Source organism: Falco naumanni, chromosome 4 (genome assembly GCF_017639655.2).
Source record: "Falco naumanni isolate bFalNau1 chromosome 4, bFalNau1.pat, whole genome shotgun sequence".
NCBI classification, from domain to species: Eukaryota; Metazoa; Chordata; class Aves; order Falconiformes; family Falconidae; genus Falco; species Falco naumanni.
Window position 1 is genome coordinate 100,948,761 of NC_054057.1, and position 13,936 is coordinate 100,962,696.

Below are 13,936 nucleotides of genomic sequence, written 5' to 3' on the forward strand. Positions count from 1 at the left end.
AAAAAAATAGCAAGGGAAAATTATAATGTAAAGCTGAAGTTTCATTAAAGGAGAAGGATTACCTAAATCTATGCTAGCAAGCTTCTATTCAACTAGCCCTCTGCTGAAGAACGGGCCTGCTTATTTTCAAGTCACACAGTTCCACTTTATGCTAAAAGCTTGCCCCAGCTGACACACTTAAAAGGGTAACAACATATACTTTATACATTTTTAAGTGCTAGAAAGTACTGGAAGCTTTCAAACATTGATAGAAGTGTTGCTGATGATGAAAGACCAAATCCAGTTGAAGATGGCCAGTTCCCACTCTGTTGGAAGGCGTGTTTCTTCCTATGGGACCTTTCCCAGGTATTTAATTTTCCAGACAAATCTATTAATCCAAAACTTCAGAGAGACACCCAACTGTACCTGTGTTAGGCTCCTTTCTGGAATAGGTTGTTTCAGCATTTTGCAGTTCCCATTAAATCCACAAACCCATTGTCAGCTCCCAGCAGCACTACTCTGCCAGATTTTCTTCCTGCATTGTGTGGACTGGATTACTGACAAAACCATGGCTGGATAAAACCCTTCAAACGCTCAGAGACTGCAATGAGAACAGCACAGCACATTCTCCTTTGTCAGGCACCGGTATTCTTTCTCTGCATAGGGCTAGAGCACAGACACAGCAGAGAAAAATCATGAAACAACTGTCAAAGGTAGCAAACATCCATTACGATAGCGTAGGTTAAATTGCACATGACACTTTTTCGAAGCATATCACCTTTCCCTATAAAGAAGTTTTTATGTCACTGTCAAATGCTAAAAATTTGCTGAGGACTCAAGATCGGGAAAACCCCCAAAGATCAATGAATTGCTACAGATGGTGACTGGAATCTGATGCAGCTGTGGTATGGATGGGGCAGTCGCAGTGACATGGCTTTCCCCCCTCCTGTTAGTAGGGATTACACTGTGTTAGATGGGTATTTAGAGGAGGAGAGGACTAGAATGTTCCTAAGACAGTGATGTATTGTAGAACTGGATGAGCTAATTTTAGACCATTTAAATTCAGAAACTGGCAGCAGTTTTTCTGAGAGCTCAGTTAAGACTAATTTACCTTGAATCGCGTACTGAACTCGTCCTGCAGATCACAAAATTGTAAAACTATCAGGCACTTAGAGGATAAAAAAAAATATACTGTGCTAGCTCCTGCAGGTTACATAAAAATGCTTTTAGAAGCGGTAATGCCAAGAGGACATGACTTGCATTTTTAGACTTAATGAATGCTCTTCCACAGTAATTAAAAATGACATATCCTATTAAATCACTTAGTACATACCTTAAAGCGTATGATGCAGAGGTTTCTTGAAAAAGCCAATTACACAGTATAGCTCTGTACAAGGCCAAGGCTTCAAAGCAATTTCCAGATTTTATGAGTTACATATGCTTCAGAAAGGGAGAAGCTTTTTTTTTTTGTACTGCCAAGAAGATACACTGCAAATAAGATACAAGCTTCTATTTTTTAAAAAAAATTAAAAGCCTATTGCATATCATAGCTTCAGCACAAATATTCACAAATTGTTAGGGAGGTCTTTTAATGGGAGAGGCCCCTTTTTATACTGAAATTTTGTGTAAGGAAAGCAGCGGTAATGGTTGAATGATGGATAGGATGGAGTTTTGGTACTATTTGCCTATGCCCACCAAAGAACATTACTGCTACAATTCATGGTAAGAAGAAGCCTCGAGCCTTTGCCATGTAGCTAGATACTGTATTAATCTTACAAGACTGCAGATTCTAACTGTATATATATATCTATCATATGAAACATTTAGGTTCATTTTTATCATCTCTGTTTAGTCAAATACTGTTTCATTCTGCTGATACTTAATGAAAACTGGCCCTAGAATAAGCCTTTCTTCCACATAAAAATATTTTTTTCCCCAACTTTGAAACAGTATCAGTTTTAGAAAAGTAATACATTGAAAACTTCAGTTTTGTCTGGACAAGGTAGGTTTTTCCCCTTCTATTCTGGAAAGGAAAGATACTATCAGAACAAAGGATACTGTAACACAAGCCCAAAAGTTAACCCTGACAGTGCTGGAAGAAACAATCAACACTAAGATCCTTCTTGAAAGGCAGTAGATCTTGCAGGCAGTATGACACTGAACACTTAGTGGGGTCAGAGTCTAATAAAAACCCACATGCAAATTAAAAGTAGAAAGTGCCAAGATGTTCTTCATCTTGTGAGCTGAGAAGGACCAAGTAGAGGTATCTCCCAGCTTCAGCACCAAATCTGACTGTAGGAGCTGCAAAGCGGACCTTATGTTAGCATTTCGAACCACTTGCTAAGCAGGGAGTACACGGCACCTCAAAAAAAGTCCTCCTTTAATGCTGAAATTCACAAGTTAATTATATAAAACTATTTTTCCTTATAGAATCATCTCCTGTCACTTGACATTCAACCAAATGTTTTATCTCCTCACCAATACCTTTAAAATATCTGCACTGTGTCCCTTGATGTAGTTGCACTGTTTCATCCAAGGATTCAAAGATAAACAAAAATGAAGTATTTGAGTGTAAAAGGAGATTTTTGATAGCCTAGATATGCCCATGACACATACAAACAGCCAGTTTTACTCCATTTTTTGTCATTAATAAAAAAATATCAAATCACACAAGACTAATTCCCAAGGAAGTTAAAGAATACTTCCACCCAATTATTTTCCTGAGAACACCATTAGAAAACAGCCAAATCTTAGGATGAAGCAAAACCTAATTTTTGTAATGCCAAATAAAAAAAAAAAATCAAAAGTTTAAGTTGGCTTTTAGCCAGAGAGCTTTTTAAGCCTCTAAAGTTTTAAAAGTGCCCAAGTCCCTTTTTCCTGATAAAGACCACAATAAAAATCACAGTGTTGGCATTTTCCTGACGTTTAGCATTGGGTTTGACAGCAACAGCCAGATGTTCCTGTTTATTAGCAAATGCAAAGTCTGGGCCAGCCTAAGAATAAGTTTGTCATCAAGACTTCTCCTCAGATGTCTGAGGGGCATAAGTTTATGGGAGAGATTCTTGGGAGATGACAGGCAATTAAAAATATTGACATCTTATTGTAAGTAGCTGAGAAGTCAATTGAAAAATACAAACATATCTGAGTTAGGGCATACTAAGTTCAGTTTGTTGAGCAGCAAAATGCCTTCAGTGCCCAAGCTTAGTAACTTCCTGCTGTCCTAGAAAATGAATCCTGGATGTCCTTCTGTCACAGCACTTCTGCAAGGTCAAATGTTAATATACCAAGGAGAAGAATCTGACTTGCTTAGAAGCCAAAGCAGAGGTTCTTGCAACATCCATATTCATAAGAAGTCAACATCATACATCATTTTGGTTTCGAGTATTTATAGACTTGGAGGAGCTTTATTTCTGAAAATTAGAGGAAAGACAAATGGACTGAGGAACATTGATTCCAATACTTGCCCCTCTTCCCAGACCCTCTTGCAAAGCCAACCGCAGCTGAAGTAGTCACCTAGCACTGCTGCAGTTAGAATGAACGCAGATCAAGCTGAAAGAATGGTAGCTCAGTAAAATAGTGTCACTGCTGCCTCATAAAAATGTGAGGTAGATGAAAAAGTGCAACCCATGGACTCTAGCACATATCCTTTTCATTTCAGGGTCCTTGAAAAAAGGCCAGAGGATGACAAATAGACATAGAAAAGGATGGTACTCTGATGGGCCGAAACAAGATGAAATAGCGTATTTCCTATGTTTTTATAGCAGATGCAACATTCAATGAAAAACAGTAAGTTTCAATATGCTGACAGCAAGCTATGCTCGTACACCAGATGTTCACGTGTGGAGATTGTGTTTTATTTAAAAATAACATTGTTAAGATCAGATCTGTGCAATTTACAGTGGAATATGTAAAAGCAGTTTAAAAGGCCTTACTGATACTCCTGTGATCATGATAGAACTTGCTTCTGTCTCCATCAATAATTCATCTCATCTTCCAAAATTCCAGCAGAGGACTTTGAGCACACTGCTACACACTGAAATCACCACATGTAAAATAGCTGTAGTGCAAAAAAAAACATCTGGGAATTATTACTTGTTCTTCAAAATCAAATACGTTAATTATCAAGAGTCCAATCCATAACTCTGAAAGCCATATAACTATTTTAAACACTCATTCTGTGCTTCAGATAGTAACATCTCAGGGATTTCCAAAGATGGCTCCTCAAGTTCCATGAATAACTGGAAACATTCACTTTCCAAAGGCATAAAACTTGGTTGTGTTTGGATAGATTTTAAACCTGGACATTTCTACATACCCCAGAAAAGACAGCTTTGGTCCAGGACTGAGTTTTGGCTGCTTAGTGTATTTTTTGAGACTGTATCACTACACTATGGGGTAGATAAGACAACCACATCTGGCTGATCTAAAACAAGAATTGGTTTATGGCATTTAGGAAAGCCAGTCAAAACTGAAAATTTATGACAAGTCTCCCACCCTTCTGTTGATTCTCAGCTCTCCCAAATTCTGCATAAACAGCCCGAGATATTTTAAGATGGAAGATACTCTTACCTTCATACCTCCAGTTTCTGTTGTAATGAGACCACTTTTACTGTATTCCATCCAGTTAAGCATCAAGACAAATGACCGTGATTTTGTGTAAACAAATCTCTTCATAATCCATGTAATATACCTCATTAGACAAAACCCTATGGCCACAAACTATGCCAAAAAAGGATGGGTGGATAAGGACCCGAATCCAGTGAAGCATTTAATTCATGACGAGAGAACTGCTGAAGTAGGAATACAATTCTGCAAAGACGCATTTCCAAGAAGACTTGCTACAACCCTGTTAAAAGCTTATCTTTACAAACAGACAGATTTATTATTTAAGAAATACTGTCGAAGCCACCACCTCCCACCAAGGGTTTGGAAAAGCCCAACATTTCTAACAAGTTGTTTCCTATTTGCAGTGTTACAGTAACAATTGTATTCAATTGCATTCAATTGCCACAATGAAGCTTCAGAGTTGTTTTCACCCCAGGATGATACAGAGAAGATACGTGAATCCTAAACATATACAGTAGATAGGTTTCAGTTAGCCCAGACCAGCACACCAGACAGAGTGGCACAGCAAATGTCACCACAACCCTCACACAATTTTACTACTTGCTGTGCCTTCAGATGTGGATGAGAAAAGCAGCCCCTTCCTTCATCTCTCATGTTTCCATTATTTTTTTCCAACATGATGAACTAAGTAAATCTGAAGAAGTAGGCTGTGAGGAATGTTAGATGAATCAGCTGAAAAAACATCAATATTATTCTTTACCACAGAAGTAATCCAAGTTTCTTCCTCTTTGGTTTATTGGCCTCTGCTTTGGCACAAATGCAAATATGCAAAGGCTTTGGGATAAAACCAGAAACAGAACAGAAAACAGCAAGACTGGTTAATAGTATTTGTTTGCAAACAGCTATTCTAAAAAAAACCCAAGAAAAGGCTTTCATCAGATAGGCCACAGCTATTTTACATGATTTTCCTGACGCCTAAAGGCTGGATGCTCCAGTCCTACACGCAGGATTCACGGACTTTCTCTCCCTCCATAATTTCTTCTTCACTTCCAAACTCACAGTGCAGAAAAGGAGCCACCCCCTGCCTTGTCGCCAGTCCCAGGTAACTGTAAGAGATTTTACTTCAAGCAAGTGATCTTGATGCAAAATACACACCCTGTTTTTCTGAGGTTATATATCTCACTTGTTAAAAAACATTTACTTTTTACCTAAGAAACCAAAAGATCAAAGTTCATAAGTTAACACATTTCAAGTAAGTTTGTGTTCTTTCTGAGCACAAAATATAAAGATTTTACCTACTATTTTCCTAATTATAAGAAAATAACCTATGTACCCTTTGCTTCAAAAAACTTGCCTCATTTTATGGCAATTTATTCACAAAGCAGTAAAATACTAAGAATTTGCCCCACTTTTGTTTTAATTAAGGAGACTGAAGTTTTCCCATTGTGGTATCTTCAGGGAGGTAACATATGCCTGACAGGTTACAGAAACACAAGAAATAGATAGAAAAGTAATTCTTTTTCTAGGAATAATCTAATTCTGTACTCGATCAGGATTTTTCAGGCCTTTTCCTGTCCCTGTTCAGGACTATGGCATCTGTTAATCCAGATGCTACTGTTTTAACAGCAGACATAGAAAAATACCCTCATTAGGACAAAAGCTTGGTTATGCATTTTGCTCTTGTACAGAGTATTATATTCAGCACATGGAAACATACAGTTTGAAAAGGCCAAGTTTGGAAGTTGGGAAGACAGCAAACAGCTGTTTTGCTTTGAGTGAGACTAAGATAAAAAAAAAAAATCAGCATTTTATGTTAGTCTAGCAATCAAGTTGGAGTAATAATCCAATCTGATTTTTTTTTTTTTTTCCTGAGATACCTTATGGACTTCATAAATCAGAAGTGTCCATTACTTATTTTGTAGTAGGTCTACAAAAGTTTCAACACAAGCGGCATGGACTGAATGAGAGCCGAACATTCCTTCAGGATGTCTTCTACAGGTCAGAGACACAAGCAGACGACTTTGCCAACAGACTCATTCTGTGCTCTGCACCGACTGCTGAACCTCTGAAGAGAAACAGTTTGGGAGCATAGATTTTTAATAGCTACTTGAGGTCACCTAAGAAAAACAACAGCTGAGGCTGAAGAAGGGATTCATACAATATTTTATCTTTGCTTAGGCCACTGGCATCCTGATTTAACATAACACAAATCAGTGATAAAGACTATTAGACTACAGTTTCTTTCATGGTAGGAAAGAACTCCTCAAATTAAAGGTTATAATATTTCATGTTGTAATAATTAATGAATACATTTAAAGTATCATCACTAATAAAGGATGACTTAGGAAACCACAAGAATAAAGAAACAATTTAGTATAAGAATTACCTTGACATTTTTATATTTCACTTTGAAAATCATTGAGTTTTTAAATGTATGTTACTATTTTTAGGGCTAGTTGGAAAAATGACTGATCTTCAAGATATTAATCATCTACCTACAGCAGGGAAGCAATGAAACAGCAGCAAGGTGAGCACTCCCTAGCTTAGCCCACCAAATCACCTCCACCAGAGGCTGCAGTGATGGGCAGTGCCACAGTGCTGCCTCCATCCAGTCAGACCGTGGAAAAAAAGCCACAACGTTGACCAAAGCCAGAAGTTAACACGGCCCCTCTCTACTGCATACTGTACTGCTCACCTCCTGACACAAACCACAAGGCTTTGGAGGACAGCTGCATTTAAATCAATTCTTTGTCTTACGCTTTCCCCTCCCTGCTTCTATTTCCTTGAGTTACTAAATCTCAAAAGAAAAACCCAACAAAAGACCCCCAGTACAACAACGTAACAGGTATGGCAATACACAAGTGTGAGCAACTAATCCAGTTAATTTATGTCAGGATTAGAGACAACAATGCTTTTTTTAATCTCCTATTTTGTTACACAAAAATCACTAAACCCCCCCACATTAGCAGTAACAAGAAGCATGCTGAAACATGTTTTTGGTTGGGTTTTTTTTTTTTTTTTTTCCTTTTGCAGAACCGAAGAAACCAAACACACCCAAATTCTACTCAGGAACTCATCTTATCTTTAGAACTTTTTGAATTTTGAGACGGACTGATTTCTCAATGTCTGACAAATGCAGCTGTCTTTCCTGCTGTACTAGAAGGAAGTAACTCAAGGCTCAACAATCTTCTGCAATTTTTAGAAGCAATCTATGCATGCTATCATATGTCACCAGAACGAATTCCGAAGATAGTTTAATCCCTGATTACAAGTACAGAATCTTGGAATACTGGAGCAATGCAAATAGTACGATACTAAACGTAACAGCTCTGCCCTAACTAATACTATTTTGTGGACAGCAGCAGGACCACAGGGAAAGCACCAAACCATAAAAACCCAGCTCAAGTATAATTAAGTAGTTAATGCTTTTGATATTAAAAAAGGGATTGAAGGCAAAAGTGTAAACTTTTTTTTTTTTGTGAGTCTGTGGGAAGGACTCGCGTTGGAGAAGTTTGTGAAGAACTGTATCCCCTGGGAAGGGCCCCATGCTGGAGCAGGGAACAGCACGAGGAAGGAGCAGCGGAGATGGGAGGTGTTATGAGCTGACCACAGCCCTCCCTTCCCCATCGCCCTGCGCCACTGGGGAGGGGGTAGAAGAGTTGGGAGTGCAGTGGAACTGGGGATGAAGGTGGTTTTAGTTTTGTTTTGATTTCTCACTATTTTGCTCTAGTATCGACTGGCAATAAGTTAGTCTTCCCCAGGCAGAGTCTGTTTTGCCTGTGACAGTAACTGGCGAGTGGTCTCCCTGTCCTTATCTTGTCCCATAAGCTTTTCCATTGTATTTTCTTCTGCTGTCCTGCTGAGGAGGTAGAGTGAAAGAGCAGCTCGGTGGGCCAAGGTCAACCCACTTCACCTCGTTTATCTGAATTTGAATAGGGAAGTCTAGGAATTCAGTTTCTCACAGGGCCCCTAACAAGACCTAACGCAACTGCTGGCAACCAGCTAGAAAGATCTGCATCAAACAGATCCTGTCAGTGCCATTGCTCTTAACACATGTCATTTTACAACTTTCAAAATGCTGCGCAAACAGCAGCTAATCCTCTCTACTCATGCAATACATGCTTATCCTCGGAGGTGTGAGGTAACCACCACAGTCACACCACGGACGCAAGACAAAGCAGAGTTCTAACCTTTACTGTCACTGCCCAGATAAGTAAAGCCAAGTACAAGACAAACATTTGAAAAGTGTGCAGCTCCTGCTGATTGAGGTCAGGATGAGCGAGGTGAACCGAGGCCCCTGCAGAATGTGAACTAAATGAAATACGAACATCTCAATAGCAGAATCTCAGGCTTCCTAATTTAGAAACTTAACTCCTTTAGTAAAGGGGAGAGACAAATTAGAGCCTGAAGGGAAGGAGCTGTTTAATGATGCTTCATCCAACGTGGGAGGCACTCAGCCTGTTTCTCAAGCTTTTTTTCCTCCACCTCCCTGGCCCAGCAGAGACCTTGAATGTTAATGGTAATGCCAATCTGGCAATCAGGGAGCACTTTTAATCACCTTCAAGAGGAATACTCCTTCTAAAGCTTGTTCCTCAGCTGGGAGGAGGGAGAGGATTGTCAAAGGTCAATAAAATTAATATTCAAGAGCAATAGAAGTGCAATAGGGAGATGACAGCTGCAACAGAAAGCCTGGAAAGTGACAGAGGAAGGGAACAAGAATTCGGGTGGTTTTGTACAGGTCTGTGCTCCAGGGAAAGCGTGGATCCTCTGTGTGTGGGGAGCAAGTAGGAAGATCCAATATCCCACAAGGTAGGCAACAATCCCTGCCAAGGGGGATAGACAGGAACAGAGTGAGTCAGGTTGAGGGAAGTTCTGCCTGCAAAGGGAGGGAACAGCATGTAGTAAAATCTTTGTTTCCCAGTACACTCACTTGCTGGGATTGCTACCTACACCCAGAAGAGATGGGATGGAAGGAGCTGACATTACCTGGCAGCAAACCTGGCTGATGTAGCCCCACCACTAGGGTTTAACCACAGGACTGTAGAGGTTCCACCATGATTTTTCTTCCTGCTTGAAGTGAGGGAGAAAACGGAGGTAGGTGAAAAATCCCAGGTGAAACCAACCCTTCCCACCCGCAATTCTTCCCTCTTCTGCCCAACCTTCGCCAGCACGGCCTCCCGTCCCTGCGCACACACAATGCCCGCCCACGACTACCGCTCAGTCACCATCTGCAACAGTTCAGACCCCATCAGCGCTCCAAATTGCCCTCCACCCACACGCTGCGCTCGCCCCAAGTCACAGCACGTCGAAGGTGAGATTATGTAGTGGAGTCCGTGCCAGGTTTCCACGAGTCACATTTTTATAAGGCCAGAAGGTGGTGAACCATCCCAGCATCTACCCACAACTATCAGCCTCCTAAAAGCCAAGAGCAACAACAGTGTCAGTACTACTCAAAGTTTCTCGCCCAGACATTCTTAGGCTCACAAAAACTCAGTTCTCAGCCCACGTAGCTACAACTTACACGTACCTACAGTTAGCAGGCACACTGCTCAGAGCAGCAGAAACAGACAAGTCACATCAATGACAGCAGGGGACTCCACAGGCTGTAGTGGGAAAGGGAGACAAAGTGGATTTCTCTGAAGACAGAATTTCTTACAGGACATTGTACATACAGCAACCCCCCCTACTTTTGTATTTCAGAAAAAAACCAGGGACACTAATGTCAGTTTTATCGAAGTTAACTACAGAAATAGCACTTTTGTCCTTTCAGCGGACAAAACAAAGCTGTTAAATGATTACAAGCCTTGCTTATTACAAACGAAATCTTCAAAAACCTCCTTTTATTTTTTTAAAGACAACTTTATTTACAAATCAAAAAAACTTATTAGTTTTTTACCACCATAAAGTTTGGACTATAAGCACTGTAAAAGTGGCAAGTTATTTAAAGAAAGGCTAATAGAAAATACTACAGCTCAAAAAGCCTCCAAACCATCTCTACTTGAATCTTTAGATAAGACCTTCTGTTCTTCCCTTGCTGCAGACGCACACACAGCTGGTTTTGGCAACGGGATAGGTTCTCCCTTTGCAGAGCAAGCACCACAATGCACACACAGACACGACAGTCCTATCTGCTGGTCCAAAAGGAAGTACAAGTTACCAGCAGACCAGTGACATTGTCTCTGCAATATGAACAAATGGTATTTTCTATCCTGCCTTCCAGTTAATGGGCAATCAGCGCTGCCTCACAAACAAACATCTTGTCATTGTAACCGTTCTGAGCACAGGACTGCTCCTCTTTATGCCAAGAGAAGTTATATTAAAGGATGGTTGATATTTTTAGAGGTAGCGCTGAAAACTATGCAACTCTGCTCCAAATTGTGTTTGAACATCTCCACCTCTATTAAGGTATGTGAGCTCACACATACTCTCATCACACACACACTCACCGTGTACTCCCAAATAAAAAAACCCGTCATTTAAGGAGTTCTTAACCTGTCTCCATGTACTTGAATTACAACCTTGAGAACAGATCATATAGTGCTGCGAACCCACAAAAAAGTGCCTTGCTTCATTAGATCCACTGTCTATTTTTAGTTAAAACACTTGACCTTTCCTTCCTCTGCTGTTCCCACCTCTTCTAAGGCACATCCAGGAATTTTTCCCTTGCCAATTCAGGGAGGCTTGACAATCACAAGATTTAAACATATAGGAACTCCAGTTTAGATCTAAACCCCAAATATTTATTTTTCAGTTTTCTTTTCTTCCAGTATTTGAGATGTGTTGAAGAAAGGTGAACACTTCCAGTCTTTGTCAAAAGACACTCCAAGGGGAATAGTGAGAATCTGAAGCTTTAAACAGTACAGTTACACAGGAAAAAGTCTTCCATGTCTTATTCAAGGGTTATTACGGAATATTCAGCTCCCTCTTTTTGCCTCTTGACTTGCCCCCACCGTTCTTGCACAGGCTAACTAGCTGCTCACATTACTCAAGACAAATTACAGTGCTCAAATATAATTAAAATTCATGCTATGTGGAAGGCCATCTGCTAATTTGATGATTTAAGCGATTTTCATCATTACAGTAGCTATAATCATAACTACTCCTAGACCTGGAAAGAATAAATTTCACCAATAAGTTAAAAAACCACCCAGGTTTGCTCTTTGTCCACTGTTTCTAGAGCTACAGCCCCAGTACCATAATTATCAGTGATCTAGACAGAACATTGCTTCAGCCAAGAGCAGCTTCAGTAAGCAACTGAGCATTTTCAACTGCAGCCTATAAAAGGTTCCTGGTATTACAGTATGAATAAACAAAGAGTATTTTAAGGACACAGAACACCCCTTCAGAATTTGGTGAATAAATTTATGACAACAGAAATGTAAACATACCGTTTTGCCTTTAACGCCACTGCCTTCGTACCACCCAAACTCACTGATGATGCGCAGCAAATGTTCCTTGTTAGCTAGAGGGAAGATTGTTTTAGAGCATTCTAAACCCAGTCAGACCTGCACTAGCTGAGTTTCCATCAAAGCAAGTTCGAAAACTGAAGACAAACATAAACAGATACTCATTTAAATGCTACTTATGTAGCTTACTAATCACAGACTCTCCCTGCAGTTCTCAGCATCCACTCCTGTCACTCAAGCAAACAAATATGTACAGAGCAAGTGGTAGTGCTTACTACCTGCAGTTACTTGGTCTATAGAGGACCATTTAATCAGCTTGTGTAAACTGACCTCCATTTCTCTCAGTTCTTTTATCAAGCTAACAACCCAGCTGTTACACCTCACTGCACCAGAATGTACATCATTCACCCATAAGTTTCTTGTCAGAGGGCAGACCTGCAGAAACCATAGATATTGCAACATAACAAAATGGGCAAAAGCTGTCTCAGAGCCTTTTCAGAACTACATCAGGAAATTCTTCCCACACTTGGCCACTATACTGGGCCTGCGATTTTAAAAATTTATTTTCAGTTCTATAAATGATGCATTACTAAGACAACAACAAACTTGAAAGGTGCTGGGCAAAAGAGGGCTTTGAGAACAAGAGACAACATGGCCCCAATACTTGGGAGAACTGACAACTTGAGCGTTTAGGGTCACAAAACAGCTAGACTCCAGGCACAGAATACTTAAGAAAAGATACTTTATGAAAGAATGAAGCAGGAAGCCATTCTACTTAACCCAGTCACAGACCAAACAGACTGGAAAAACAATATCAGACTCTACATTAAAGGATATTTAGTTGGCTGCTACAAGTTTTTACTTCTCAGATTCTACCTTTTTCTCCAACAACTACGGTCAATCTTAGAATTTTGGCTTCAACTATGTCTTGTTGTCATGGCATCTTTTACTTTACATGTAAGCCTGCTGAAACACAAACACCACATTCACTTAAAATACTACTCTTCTATTAGCTACTTATTATACATTTTAACTGAGGTATTTAAAGCCTGAAAGACTAACTGCACAGAGCACGCAATGCTTGTCAAGTATCACTTACAGCCGATAGCCCTAAGCAAGTTTGACATAAGGAACATCCACAATTAGTACACTGTTACAGATATGCAAGTGGTAATTATTCATCAATTAACTTGAACCTGCAAATCAAATCTGAATTTGAAATAAAACTCAATTAGTGCTTGTTAATAGTAAGCACTTCCTTGTCTTGTTTCCTCCTTCACTTCCTCTATAAAACGGCTACACAAGGTAAACTTTGCCATTACCCATCAGTTTCTCAGGATATAAAGCTTTCTAAATGCTTTAGTTTACTAAGTCTCATTTCAGCTGTTTGGATTGTGCAAAGTCTGTAACATATTACCTGCTGTCCAACCCTAATCTCCCTTGACTTTTTAAAACAGCTCAGATAAGTTTCTGGTTCATCCACTTCAACTTAAGGGATTAATGTCACTTTGACATTACTATTAAGCCTACTTTACTTCAAACTGTAACATTTGACCTATTAAGAGGCAAACTTTCAGGCATGCAATGTTTTGGGAGTGCCACTCTTAAAGTCACTGCTGCAGCAGTGACAGCAAGCGGGTGGCTCTATTGTATTTTTCTGTGAGAGACCAGAACAAGTAACTCCTCAGAGCTCTACAGCAAAGCAACACCAGAAGCTCAGCAACTGTCCCCATTGTCAAGTGAAAATATTTTGCACTGCTACTAGGCACCCACAGCAAAGCCTCAGAGTCTTCAAGAGTTATTAAATTTGAACTCCAGCAAGATTTGTTGCCAACACCATAGCTAAGATTCTACTAAAATCCTTCAGCTATATTGCAGTTCGGATCTTCTGGAGTACCCAGAAGTGGTGTAAGAATTGTTCTTCTCAGTTTGAAGAGAGAGAATTCTACATACTCACATAGAAGCATATAAGATTTCTTGGGCAA